This window comes from Silurus aristotelis, assembly GCF_946808225.1.
Source record: "Silurus aristotelis genome assembly, chromosome: 3".
Lineage (NCBI taxonomy): Eukaryota > Metazoa > Chordata > Actinopteri > Siluriformes > Siluridae > Silurus > Silurus aristotelis.
The window spans coordinates 29,813,302-29,827,538 of NC_139576.1; the positions used below are offsets into that span (position 1 = coordinate 29,813,302).

The 14,237-nt window shown below is 42.9% G+C and overlaps 1 protein-coding gene across 1 annotated transcript in view; it reads right to left on the reverse strand.

Moving 5' to 3' along the window:
* The window catches only part of LOC310724036 (craniofacial development protein 2-like), a 384,292-nt gene extending 372,620 nt beyond the window's left edge, over window positions 1-11,672 (reverse strand). Inside the window, exons 1-2 of the mRNA XM_083537797.1 lie at window positions 11,366-11,672; window positions 11,020-11,213 (exon numbers count right to left, since the gene is read on the reverse strand). The gene's annotated coding sequence lies outside the window, so the exon portion shown is untranslated. The remainder of the gene's footprint in view (window positions 1-11,019; window positions 11,214-11,365) is intronic.
* Window positions 11,673-14,237: the final 2,565 nt, after the last annotated feature.

Below are 14,237 nucleotides of genomic sequence, written 5' to 3' on the forward strand. Positions count from 1 at the left end.
CATATTTGCAAACCAGTAAGTGCATTTGCAAAACAATTTGTACAAAAAACACAACACATTGAATTTCTTGCAAAGCGTGTACTTTACTCAAAATCCTTATTTAATCTAAGTATTTGTGTCAATGAACATGTCATTCCCATCAGAATGAAAAGTCCTTCAGTCATTGTGTACAAACAAAATCATCAAAATGTTAAGTTATGGTGTCAGTATAATGGTGTAGAGTTTCAGTATTTCTTGATATAAATTATGGTTTGGATCACAGTGAGATGGTGTTCAAAAAAGCAGAATGAATTAAGTCATCTTTTTAAGCCACATTTTCTTCTATCTCCTTCCTCATTCCAGTATTTTAGTAGAGGTGGTAAATCTGCAATCCAAAACTCTGGCAGGCATAAATTCAATATGCAAATTTCCTCCCATGATTAAGCGGGGATATGAAAAATACCCATAAGTAACAAAGGGGCGGTACTGAAGAGAGCATCACAAGGTGTGTACGTGGGGAAATTAATGAATACCTGTAAGCACCCATTACTATTAATTTATGGGACCAAAGCTCTAAAGTTGATTTAGAAGTTAGTCCTCACCTATTTATCCACTAATACTAGGACATTAGATTTGCAGATGTTTGGAAGGGGAATGTGTGAGGATGGATCTTCCTGTAGCAAAACAAGGTGTCTGTGCCTAAAAAGGTAGTGTTTGTTAAGGCAGGATTCCACTACACTGGTTATTTGGGATTAGGTTGCACCAGTGTTTAATTCAATTCAATTCATTTTTATTTGCATAGCGCTTTTAACAATGAACATTGTCTCAAAGCAGCTTTACACAGATAATGTGGTGATTAAAAGTAAATATGTTCTTTGTAAGTATGTTTTACCATCCATAATCGGATGGCTTGGTTGATAGGTTTCATCAAACAAATTGTTTATACACAGCGATGCTTGGTATTGGGAAAGGTGGCTGTTAAGCATTATCTTCTTCTTCTTCTTTCGGCTGCTCCCATTAGGGGTCGCCACAGCGGATCATCTGTCTCCATACCACCCTGTCCTCTACATCTGCCTCTTTCACACCTGCATGTCTTCCCTCACCACATCCATGAACCTCCTCCTTGGCCTTCCTCTTTTCCTCCTACCTAGTGGCTCCATCCTCAGCATTCTTCTACCAATATAATTCATGTCCCTCCTTTGCACATGTCCAAACCATCTCAATCTCGCCTCCCTCACCTTGTAACCAAAACATCCTACATGCGCTGTCCCTCTAATAAACTATTTCTAATCTTGCCCATCCTCGTCACTCCCAACGAAAACCTTAACATCTTTAGCTCTGCCACCTCCAGCTCCATCTCCTGTCTTTTACTCAATGCCACTGTCTCTAATCCATACAACATCGCAGGTCTCACCACAGTCCTATAAACTTTCCCTTTCATTCTTGCAGATACCCTACTATCACAAATCACTCCTGTCATTCTTCTCCACCCACTCCACCTTGCCTGCACTCTTTTCTTTACTTCTCTAACACACTCTCCATTACTTTGCACTGTTGACCCCAGGTACCTGAACTCCTCCACCTTTTCCAGCTCTTCTCCCTGCAACCGCACCCCTCCACTACCCTCCCTCTCATTCACACACATGTACTCTGTCTTACTCCTACTGACTCTCATTTCCCTTCTCTCCAACGCATATCTTCACCTCTCCAGGCTCTTCTCAACCTGCTCCCTACTCTCACCACAAATGTCATCCGCAAACATCATAGTCCAGGGAGACTCCTGTCTGACCTCGTCCGTCAACCTGTCCATCACCACTGCAAACAGGAAAGGGCTCAGGGCCGATCTTTGATGCAGTCCAACCTTCACCCTGAACCAGTCTGTCGTACCTACTGCACACTTCACTGCCGTCACACTGTCCTCATACATGTCCTGCACCACCCTCACATACTTCTCTGACACACCTGACTTCCTCATACAATACCACAACTCCTCTCTTGGCACTCTGTCGTACGCTTTCTCTAAATCCACAAATACACAATGCAATTCCTTCTGTCCTTCTCTATACTTCTCCATCAACATCCTTAAAGCAAATAAGGCATCTGTGGTGCTCTTCCTTGGCATGAAACCATACTGTTGCTCACAGATTGTCACCTCTTCTCTCAGCCTGGCTTCCACTACTCTTTCCCATAACTTCATGGTGTGACTGATCAACTTAATTCCCCTGTAGTTACTGCAAGACTGCACATCTCCTTTATGCTTAAAGATCGGTACCAGCACACTTCTTCTTCATTCCTTAGGCATCTTCTCACCTTCCAAAATCCTGTTAAACAACCTGGTCAAAAACTCCACTGCCATCTCTCCTAAACATCTCCACGCTTCTACCGGTATGTCATCTGGTCCAACCGACTTTCCACTCTTCATCCTCTTAATCGCTGCTCTCACTTCCTCCTTACTAATCCTATCTACATCCTGCTTCACCAACTCCACATCGTCCAACCTTCTCTCTCTCTGATTTTCCTCATTCATCAGCTGCTCAAAATACTCCCTCCACCTTCTCAACACACTCTCCTCACTAGTCAAGACATTTCCCTCTCCATCCTTTACTGCTCTAACTTGCAGTACATCCTTCCCAGCTCGGTCCCTCTGCCTGGCTAATCGGTATAAATCCTTTTCTCCTTCCTTAGTGTCCAACCTCTCATACAGCTCCTCATATGCCTTTTCCTTGGCTTTCGCCACATCCCTCTTTACCTGCTGCCGCATCTCCTTGTACTCCTGCCTACTTTGCTCATCACTCTGTCTATCCCACTTCTGTTTTGCCAATCTCTTTCTCGTTATGCTTTCCTGCACTTCCTCATTCCACCACCACGTCTCCTTGTCTTGCTTTTTATTTCCAGATGTCACACCAAGTACTTTTCTAGCTGCCTCCCTCATCACTCCTGCAGTAGTTGCCCAATCATCCAACACCTCTTCAACACCACCGAGCCTCCACCATCTTATTCTTCTTTCAGTCCTCACTCTCCTCCTCTTCTTCTTCGCCTCCAAAACCATCCTACAGACCACCATCCGATGCTGTCTAGCTACACTGTCCCCTGCCAACACCTTACAGTCTCCAATCTCCTTCAGGTTGCATCTCCTGCATAGCACATAGTCCACCTGTGTGCACCTTCCTCCACTCTTATACGTCACCCTATGATCCTCCTTCTTCTTAAAATAAGTGTTCACCACTGCCATTTCCATCCTTTTAGCAAAATCTACCACCATTTGCCCTTCCACATTCCTCTCCTTAAAACCATACCTACCCATCACCTCCTCATCACCTCTGTTTCCTTCACCTACATGCCCATTAAAGTCTGCCCCAATCACCAATCGTTCTTTCCTAGGTACACCATCTACCAGTTCATCTAACTTACTCCAGAATCTTTCCTTCTCCTCCATCTCACAGCCCACTTGTGGAGCATAGGCACTGATGACATTTATCATCATTCCTTCAACTTCCACCTTCACGATCATCACCCTATCAGAAACTCTCTTCACCTTCACTACACTCTTACTGTACTCTTCCTTCAGAATCACCCCTACACCATTTCTCTTTCCATCCACACCATGATAAAACAGTTTAAACCCACCTTCAATGTTCCTGGCCTTACTCCCTTTCCACTTGGTCTCCTGAACACACAACATATCTACCTTTCTCCTCTCCATCATGTCAGCTACCTCTCTCCCTTTACCCATCATAGTACCAACATTTAAAGTACCAACCCGAACCCCCACTCTCCTACACTGCTCCTTTCCCTGCCGTCTCCCTAGAGGTCTTTCTCCTCTCCTCCTCCTCCTTCGGCCAACAGTAGCCCAATTTCCACCTGTACCCTGTCGGCTAACGATACCTGTGGAGGTCGTTGTTAACCCGGGCCTCGACCAATCCGGTATGAAATTCTCATTTGTGATCCGCATATTTGATTTGGCACATGTTTTACGCTGGATGCCCTTCCTAACGCAACCCTCCCCATTTACCCGGGCTTGGGACCGGCACTAAGAGTGCACTGGCTTGTGCATCCATAATGGCTGGGTTGCTGTTAAGCATTATAAATTGCTAATATTGAAGTTCAAAAAAGCACAAGAAAGAATATATAGACATATACATACACATACACACCCATATATATAATGTAAATATAAACCTTGAATAGAAATTTGCAAGATCTTAATGAATTCTGTAGATCTCTCTCAACTCTATAAATCTTGTAACTATTTATGAGCTTGTTATTAGGTTCTTGATGAGTTGTACTGGGTGTGACAGATAACCAAATAATGAAATTTTAATCATTTTAATCATCACTAATCTTCAGAATAATCTCTAAATATTTTTGGATAATCTATATATATATATATATATATATATATATATATATATATATATATATATATATATATATATATATATATATATATATATAAGCTCAAATACCACTGACTGATTTACTCACTCATCACGAAATCTCAAAAACCACTAAACGGATTGCAATGAAATTTGGAACATACCTACCTCTTGCGTCTTAGGTGCTCACTAAGAAAGGGTTTTGAAAAATTCACCCTGGATCGCGGCTAACTCGCGAAAAACGCGATTTCTCACGCATTGTAAATTCTTTACAAATTACGGATCCTAATGAAAACTTAGTACATTGTTTCTTATTAGATGTTAGATGCACGATAAAAATTATTTTCAAAGTAGTTTGCCCTGTATTGGTACTACAAAGGGGTAGTACGTTATTTGTTGACGTTACGTTTTGATCTCTGATCATCCAGTCCTGCTCAGTGCTTACGGCTTATTGCCATATTGCTTAGCGTTCTGCCTTCCGTAGCGAAGCACGGGTACTTTCAGCTAGTATATTATAAAACACAGACATTGGTTTTTTTTATTTTATTTTGCTTCAAATATATACATGAAGAATTAGGTGTGACTCATATAGTTTTGACGTTTCTAGATTGTCCTGCTAAAAAATTTATAAAAGTAATTAACAACCAGCAAATAGGGGCAGAAAGTCTCAGATATGCATCTGTTTAGTACTTGCTTATTTAATGAACAGTAATTTGTTGTTAAGACAATTAAAATCAAAAGAAACCTCGAATGTTACTTCTTAAAGTGTGCAAATATGTCAAACATATATAATGTATTTGTCTATGTTTCATTTTCTAGATTTAAAAATTGAAAACTTTTTTGTATATTCCATACCATATTCCCCAGTTTGTGCATGTGTGATGACAGAGACAGAGGCATTTTACTTCACAGTAAACATCTGCCAATTTCTGTTTCTTGTGCTTTGTTGTTCTTCTAAAAGCAAAATAAAATAGACATTTTACAGCATGACTTTAGAGCATGACAATGGCTGAAGGATGCTGTTATCTATGTGATTCCAGGACAAGTGTGATTTATTTTTTTTTTAAATGAGATCTCTATCTTTGCACCACATGCTAGGATGTGTTATTAAATCTTTCATGTCTACTCACTTACCTGTGTTAGTCCATCATAGGCTTTTGCTCCTACTGTTTTCCTCTTTCTCTTGAAACGATGTAGAGGGGAAAAAGAGGGGTTTTATCTCCCCAGAGACCGATGCCTGATGACTCACCTCTGTTGTGTGAGAGTGGGTGTACAATTGAAATGTGTCTGACCAGGCTTCAATAAAGGGAATCATTTTGTTGACAGAAAAAGCTGGAAAATGGAAGGAAAATTAAACACTGAGAGGCAGAACAGCTGAAAATGATAATGACAAACAGTAATTACATCTATGAAACATGCCCCTTTAAAAAATACATGAAAAAAACATATTTGTCCATGTCTATATTGTTGATTTTAGCAACCTGTTGGAGTGATTTGAACTGATATGCTTGGATTGCTAAACCTAAGAAAAAATATATTCAATTGTATTTGGCATTATTAAACATTATATTATAAATTGACTGGTCTGCTTTTTCTTCAATTTTATTCAAACTGTTGAACATGTCATTCAAATTATACTATTTGCTTTCCCTTCTGTGCTTTATACAAAAGAAGATATATCAAATAGTCTTTTTTTTTATTATAATAAAAGACAAATGTCGATGTCAGCTAGTAAATCTGCAATAATGGTTGCTGTAGCATAAGACTTACTAATAGAACTAAACCCTGACAGATGTAGTTTAGCATCTGCTAGAAGTGCAAATAGTAGTATTGTGCAATGTGCAGATAAATATGCAAATATATGCAGAGTAAATAAATATAACCACTATGGCAAATGTACATAAGCTGTAAATGCTGTAAATGCTGTGACCTTATGATGCCATATGTTTTTTTTAGCGGTACACCAACTCCTGTGTTACTTTCAAAAATGCAACTCTTAAAGCGATCATTTTGTAAAAAATTATTTACTAATATATTTATAATAAAAACAATTATTTATGATATCATGACCACACAGTTCTAATAAAGATCATTTTTGTAGCTTTTATTTATAATGATATTTTAGGTGGTTATACACTCACCATCCACTTTAAGGAAAACCTGTACACCTGCTCATTTATTAATATTTATCAGCCAATCATGTGGCTAAATCACACAGAATAAAATTATTCAGATACATGCTTCTACAGACAAACTCAAATGATCACTCGTTACAACTACGCAGAAAACTATAAAACTATAAAACTAACTTTTAAATTCTTAGCCGATTTTCTGCTCAACATGTTTGTAGAAACTGCTTATTTGAGTTATTATAGACTTCCTGTCACCTCAGACCAGTCTAGTCATTCTCCTCAATAAAATGTTTTAACCTGCAGACCTTCTACTCACAGGATGCATCATTGTTTTTCACTTAATTCTGTATATAAAAATCCCTGGAGATCAGCATTTTCCAAAATACTCAAATCAGCCCAGCTGTTACCAATGGTTATGCAACGGTTAAAATCACATATATCACACTTTCTTATTCAGATGTTTGATGTAAAGGTTCATTAATCCACATCTTACTGATTGTGACATGATTAACTTATTAGGTAGCTACATAAATGTGCTATTTTACAGGTGTTCCTATCAGAAAAGGTAAAAGAAAATAAAAATGCTTTAAACTTGTCACATGTACTTTACAGTACAGCAAGATGCTTTCTCTGTCTAGCTCAGTGATGTTAGGAAGCTGGAGCCAGAACCCCTGGAGCACAGAGGATTAAGAGCATTGCTAAGGGCCCCAAGAATGGTGGATTGACAATACCAGGGTTTGAACTGACGACCTCTTATTCAGCAATCCATAGCTTTAACCACTGTGCTACCACTTTCCAGGCAGTAAATTGGTTAGGCTGATCTGTAAATCGTTCAATTCATGTTCAGTAATGTATTATATTGTCAGTAGTCAGTAGTATAACCCATTTTCATTTATCTGATGAAAGTTGTTTTTCTTTCATTTTTGATAGTTGGAGCTCATGGCTCATTAAGTATTATTATTATTATTATTAGTAGTAGTAGTCGTAGTAGTATCAATAATAATAATAATATGATAATAATAACAGTAGTAGCAGTAGTAAAAATAATATAATAATAGTAGCAGTAGTAGTAGTAGTAATAATAATAATAATATATAATAATAATAATAATAATAGTAGTAGTAGTATTAATACAAAAAATATAATAATAGTAGCAGTAGTACTAATAATAATTATAATATAATAGTAGTAGTAGTAGTAGTAGTAGTAGTAGTAGTAAAAATAATAATAATATAATAGTTGTAGTAGTAGTAGTAGTAGTAGTAGTAGTAGTAATAATAATAATAATAATAATAATAATAATAATAATAATAATAATATAATAATAGTAGAAGTAGTAGTAGCAGTGGTAGTAGTTATAATATAATTTTAACATTTAACAATAAAATCATTGTCATCTTCATCTTCATATTATTATTATTATTATCAGCTTTTCCAAAACAACATGATGTGTATGTGTTATCTCATCAGTGTGTGAGATCTTCCAGGGTATTTCTGTCCACCTAATTATTCCTGTTGCCTGCATGCCTGTGTTTGTGTGAAAGCATGGACAGACTATGGAAAGGTCAGGCCTGAAGTTGATTATTATAGAACTGTTTGTAATGTCTGCTAAAAAAAAAAGCATAATGACTTGACTGTGTTTTTATGAGAGAGAAAGCATTATTAAAGCATTATAATGTTTGTAATTGAGTAAGACATGCTCACATTGCTTAACATGCAGTGATGTATGTTGAAGGACCTTCAGCTATTTGCCTATTCCAAACCACAGTCATACATATATACAGACTTTTTACATATTCCTTGTTGAATGTCAGACCCCACTGTGGGTTCTAAATTAACTGATTTACATACATGCACTGGCAATGTGCAGTCACTTTGTTTAAAAAATGTAATTGCATTATTAAGGTATCTTAAAATATGCAGTGACTGTCATAATTATGCATGTTCTCCGTCATTATTCCTATTAAAAATGCTTTACTAAACTAAAGGCTACACATTAAATTAATCGGTATTAAATAAACACATGTAATTAAGCATAACCATTTGAGCACATATTGTTACTACAGAGACAACTACTTCTGACAGGCATTGGTAGGAGAAGGCCAATGACCATGCGGGTGAATCCATGGAAATTACATTCAATTCCATCATAGCCTTCATTAATTACTTAACTGTAACAGATGTGTAGCAAACCTGCCAAATCCAATCGGCTACTACGGAAGAAAGAGAGGTTGCCATGAGAGACTTTGTCTCTAAGAAACTAATTAGATTACTAATTAATTAATATTAACTCCCATATGGACACTGCATCAATCCAACACATCAGCTGGGAGTTAAAGTTATGGCTGGTATGAGTGGACAAGTCAGGTTTGCCAAATAAGTTCAAATATCATGCAGTCTTTGCTGGTTAACGAGATCACTTGCATTAAACCTGAACAGTATTATTCTAGCACAATGGTCCCCTGGTGGTCTAGTGGTTAAGATGCAGCGCTCCCACCGCTGCGACCCGGGTTCAATTCCCGGTCAGGGAACCATCCCCAGCCACTCTTAGTGCCGGTCCCAAGCCCGGATAAATTGGAGGATCCGCTGTGGCGACCCCTAACGGGAGAAGCCGAAAAGAAAGTATTATTCTAGCACAATATAAACTGCTATTAAACTTTTACAGTGGCCTAAGTTTATGGTTACCAATGCAACAATGATGCTGCAACACTCATCGTTCATTGACTTAGCTCAGCATTCAAAACAATCATCCCTCAGCACCTGTTTAAAAAGCTGAGCATACTGGGCCCGAACACTTCCCTCTGCAACTGGATCCTGTACTTCCTGACTGGGAGACCTCAGTCAGTCCCGATCAGAAACAGCATCTCCAGCACCACCACACTGAGCACTGGGGCCCCTCAGGGCTGTGTGCTCAGCCCACTGCTGTTCACCCTGCTGACTCCCGACTGTGTAGCAATGCACAGCTCGCACCAGATCATCAAGTTCGCCGATGACACGACCGTGGTGGGTCTAATCAGCAAGAACGACGAGTCAGCATACAGAAAGGAGGTGCACCAGTTAACAGCCTGGTGTGGAGCCAACAAACTGTCTCTGAACGTTGACAAAACGAAAGAGATGTTTGTGGACTTCAGAAGAGCACAGAGCGGCCATCATCGTCAATAGATCCTCAGTGGAGATCGTGAAGAGCACCAAATTCCTTGGTGTTTATCTGGCGGATAACCTCACCTGGTCACTCAACACCAGCTCAATCACCAAGAAAGCCCAGCAACTTCTTTACTTCTTGAGAAGGCTGAGTAAAAAATAGTTCATCTCCCTCCCTCCATCCTTACCATGTTCTACAGAGGGACCATTGAGAGTATCCTGAGCAGCTGCATCACTGCCTGGTTTGGGAACTGCACCATCTCAGAACGCAAGTCCCCAAGATCATCAGAGTCTCTCTCCCCTCCATCATGGACATTTGTCACAGGCCGGGGTGGCCTTCCCTCCCCTTCACAACGTACCACCTCGAGGAGTTACCCAGAGACACCAACAGACCAGACAAGGTAATTAACATCAAAAACTGGTATTTTATTTAGTTAAAGTAAGTCCACTCTCAAACTAAAATCCACCAACTGATCCTCCTCTCTCTTCTACCGGGTTGTGTGGGAAGTTCGCACAACGATCCCTCTTCGGACGGACAGAAGCAAACGATGGAGCAGACACTGGTAAGAGTTCAGACAACAGTTCCTCTTCGGCCGGAAGTAAGTAATGGAACAAGCACCAATAAGGATTCGCACAGCAACTCCTCTTCGGCCAAAGATGAGTAAGGGAGCAGACACAGGTAAGGATCCGCACAGCGGCTCCTCTTCAACCGGAGATAGGGGTTGCGGCAGGCACTGGTAGGAAATTGACAACAAGGGAAAGGGTTACTCTTCTCACAGGACAGCATCAATCATTTGAGTGTCACCGCTTTTTGGGATAGGGGGGAAGGATCGGGCAGGGGTCATCTGACGCAATACAATAGTCCGTCGTAGATGGCAACCGGGGAGCTCTCTCGTTCCCTCCACGGGACGCACCCGCTAGCTGGGGGCCACTCCCCTTCCACAAGCTGACGGCAGTTTCTCTATGTTCACAGAACCACAGTGGTGAGTACAGGTTTCAACGGTCAACAACTGGGTCTTCTTTCCACAGGGCAGTAGTAGCAACATTCAATGGCGAAGGACAGTTTCTCTAGGTTCACAGAACAACAGTGGTGAGTACAGGATTTGACAATCAATAACTAGATCTTCTTACCACAGAACAGTGATGGCAGCATTCAATGGCGAAGGACAGTTTCTTTAGGTTCACAGAACAACAGTGGTGAGTACAGGATTCGACAGTCAACAACTGGGTTTTCTTACCACAGAACAGCGATGCATAGATCATAAATCCTCTTCAACTCAGACAGAATGGAGCTGCATTCCTGTACAGCATATGCTCAGCACACAGCAGTTAATTAATTTCAGTTTGACCTTCAGAGCCCACAAGTAGCCAACTGGGGAACGGGCAGACACAAAATGACAGTTTCCACACCAGTGCACAATTCAGTCACTTCAAATGATCACACGTGTTCACTTCACATTAGGCACTGCAACTCACATCAACTCACAGTGAATAGGTTCTCTTCTCGTGGTCCCGGCCGACTCTCTCCGCTCAACTGACAAACTGTACATCCAAGCTGTGTAGGTGGTCGACTATGGGAACACAACTGACATTGAAAGACTTCAAAACAAAACTCACTGAACGCCGGGGCGGCTTCACCACATCATAGCGGGTAGCGGGCACTACAGGTATTAACTTCCTAATAGGACTGGCAGATAACACTTATCTGTTCGATGAGATAACGCAGTTCAATCATACCACTGCTCTCCAGCTCTTCCTTCTCTGCATACAGTCTTTCCCGTCCTTTAACGATCTGCCCTCTCATGTACTGCTCGACGGGATCAACAGATCAACAACCAAAGATTTCCTCCAGTCTGCATCAACCCCAAAGATTTCGCTCCAAAGTTTTTCTTCTCTGCTGCACATCAACCGGATCCTTTTATAATCCCCCTCACAAATCCATATCCCTCGTGGCCCAATCTTTGCTCATTGCCCAGCTGCCACTCATTCCCTCATTAGCAAGCTCCGTCAGCCTGTTTACACGGGAAAAACCAGGAACCGTTCTGGTGTTACATTAAACTCGCTCCCACCGGAAACAAGCATGGGGAGGGACAGTTCCGCTTATTTGTCCCCCCGTGACATCCTCCCCCCACCAATCCATTCTAGTCCCTAGAACGAGGCCCAAGGACCCAGTCTCCATATCTCGCAGGGGGCTGCCCTCTGTTGTCCCGTTGGGAACGTCTTGGTGGCGAGGCGTGGTCTTCCACTCTTGGTTCGACGTTCAGGCCCCTTGGAACCACTGCCCAACCTACTAAGGGTGGCCTAGGTGCCACCGGGACAGTCGGAGCTTCTACCGTAGGCTTTGGATAGTTCGGACAGGGGCGGATTAAATTCCGATGTATCACCCGCTCCGGGCCTGACTTTCCCTCAGGGCGGATGGTATAAACCGGCTGGTCGGGACGTTGTTGACTTTGTACCACATAAGGCAGGGCCTCCCACCGATCACTCAGTTTGCCCTTTCCTTGGCGTCGATTGTCCCGTACCAAAACTCTCTCCCCGGGCAATAACGGAGCCTCTCGGGCCGTCCGGTCATACAGCCGCTTGTTCTTAGCAGAGGCTATGTTGATTCGATCAGTGACCCGTTCGTACGCCGAGTGGAGTCGCTGATGATGTCTGCCTACCTAATCCGTCAGACTCAGATCTTCTCCAACCCCAGCCGTTCCAAGTAGTAGATCTGTGGGGAGACGCACATGTCTCCCAAACATCAGGTACGTTGGAACATAACCAGTGGTGCTGTGCACACTATTGTTGTAGGCCTGTACCAGCGCGGGAAGACTATCGACCCAATTACTCTGACGATCCGTATCCAACGTCCCCAATAGGCCCAGCAACGTCTGGTTGAACCGCTCACACCCTCCGTTTCCCTGGGGGTGATATGGCGTGGTATGCGTCTTTTTACACCCATAGAGCTGGCACAACTCCCGTACAACCTTAGATTCGAAGTTTGGCCCTTGATCCGAGTGAAGAGTCTCTGGACACCCAAACGGCTGGAATACGATCTTCCACAGGGCATTTGCAGTAGTGGTGGCAGTCTGGTCTAATGTAGGAATGGCCCAAGCATATTTTGTGAACAGGTCAGTTACCACTAGAATGTTCTGGAAGCGATCCATCGGTCGACCCAACGTCAAGTAATCCATGGCCACAATGTGCAAAGGGGCCCTGGCTCGTATGGGGACCAATAGGGCTCGCACCACTTTCCTCGTCTTGAAGAGCGTGCATTTCTGGATGAACAAGTTCACAGACGCCTCCATCCCTGGCCAATAGAAATTTCTCCGCAAGAAAGACACCGTCCTCTCTTTCCCTTGATGTCCTAACTGGGTATGGTAAGCCCGTAAAAGGGCTTGAACCTGCCCTTCAGGTACCACCACCTGGCCTACAGTTTCACCCAGCACGGGGTCTCGGATGGATCGGCAAACCACCCCCTCTCTCAGATAGAGCCTCTCCCACTGCCCGAGGAGTTTCTTCACTACCCATGTCTGGGCTCGACGCTCCACCACCTCCGGCCATAACCCCTGCATCAGCCAGGACCGTACCTTCATCAACTCAGCATCTCCCTCCTGCCTTTCCTTCCACCGCTGCGAATCCCAGCCCCAACTAACGGGGACTGTCTCTTGCTGGAGCCCAGGTGCTTCCACACATCCACCTCGACCCCTGTAGAGCTCACTTGACAGAAGTTAACTCCTCCACCATTCCTCACTTGCTGGGGGCCCACCGAGGTCACTCGGGCCAATCGTTGATGGCGATACAAGTTAACTGGATAAGGATGTACATTCCGTATCCTCACGACGACTCGGCCCCGCCGAACAGCGGCCAAACCTCGAGCCACCTCCACCACTTGACAATTCAAATGGGGCTTCACGAGCACCCAATCTTCTGGTCCAAACGTCCGAGCGGGCAACCGAACCCAAATCACAGCCTCACTCCGGGCCGGGACAGAAAGAGCATATCGACAAGTAACCCGGCCTGTGCCTTCACCATCTTCTTGGGAACTGGCCGTATGAACCCGGCAACAATCTGCAACAATACGTTCCCACTCACGTTTCTCGGCTGGCGGGGCAGTTCGAATAGGCCTGGTTTGGAACAGTTCCTCCCAACACTCTGAAATGACATTCATGCCCAAAAGGGCTCGATGCGTCCCCAAACAAGGGTCCCGGACGACCACAACTCCTTTCTGTGGTACCGTAATCCCATGAATCTCCAAGTCCGTGACCAGGTATCCAACATAAGGAATGTCTAGACCGTTTGCTCCTCGCAAGGTGAGCCAAGGGGCCTCCGCCTCCTGTAAACATTGAGCATTGAACAGTTCTTTAGACAAACTCTCGGAGAATAGAGTAACTTGGGACCCGGTATCCACTAGACATCGGACCTTGACACCGTTCACCTGAATCTCCACAGTGGGGCAGCGTCCAACTAAGTGGTCTCTAGGGACAGTGGACAAAGAAGGGTCAATCAAAGGGGTCCCGACCACTTGACCCAAAGTGGCCGGTAACTCTAAAAACCCCCCTGCGAACCCCGGCGAGAACCGCACTGGCGACTATAGTGTCCCGGCTCTCCACAGCCATTACAAATC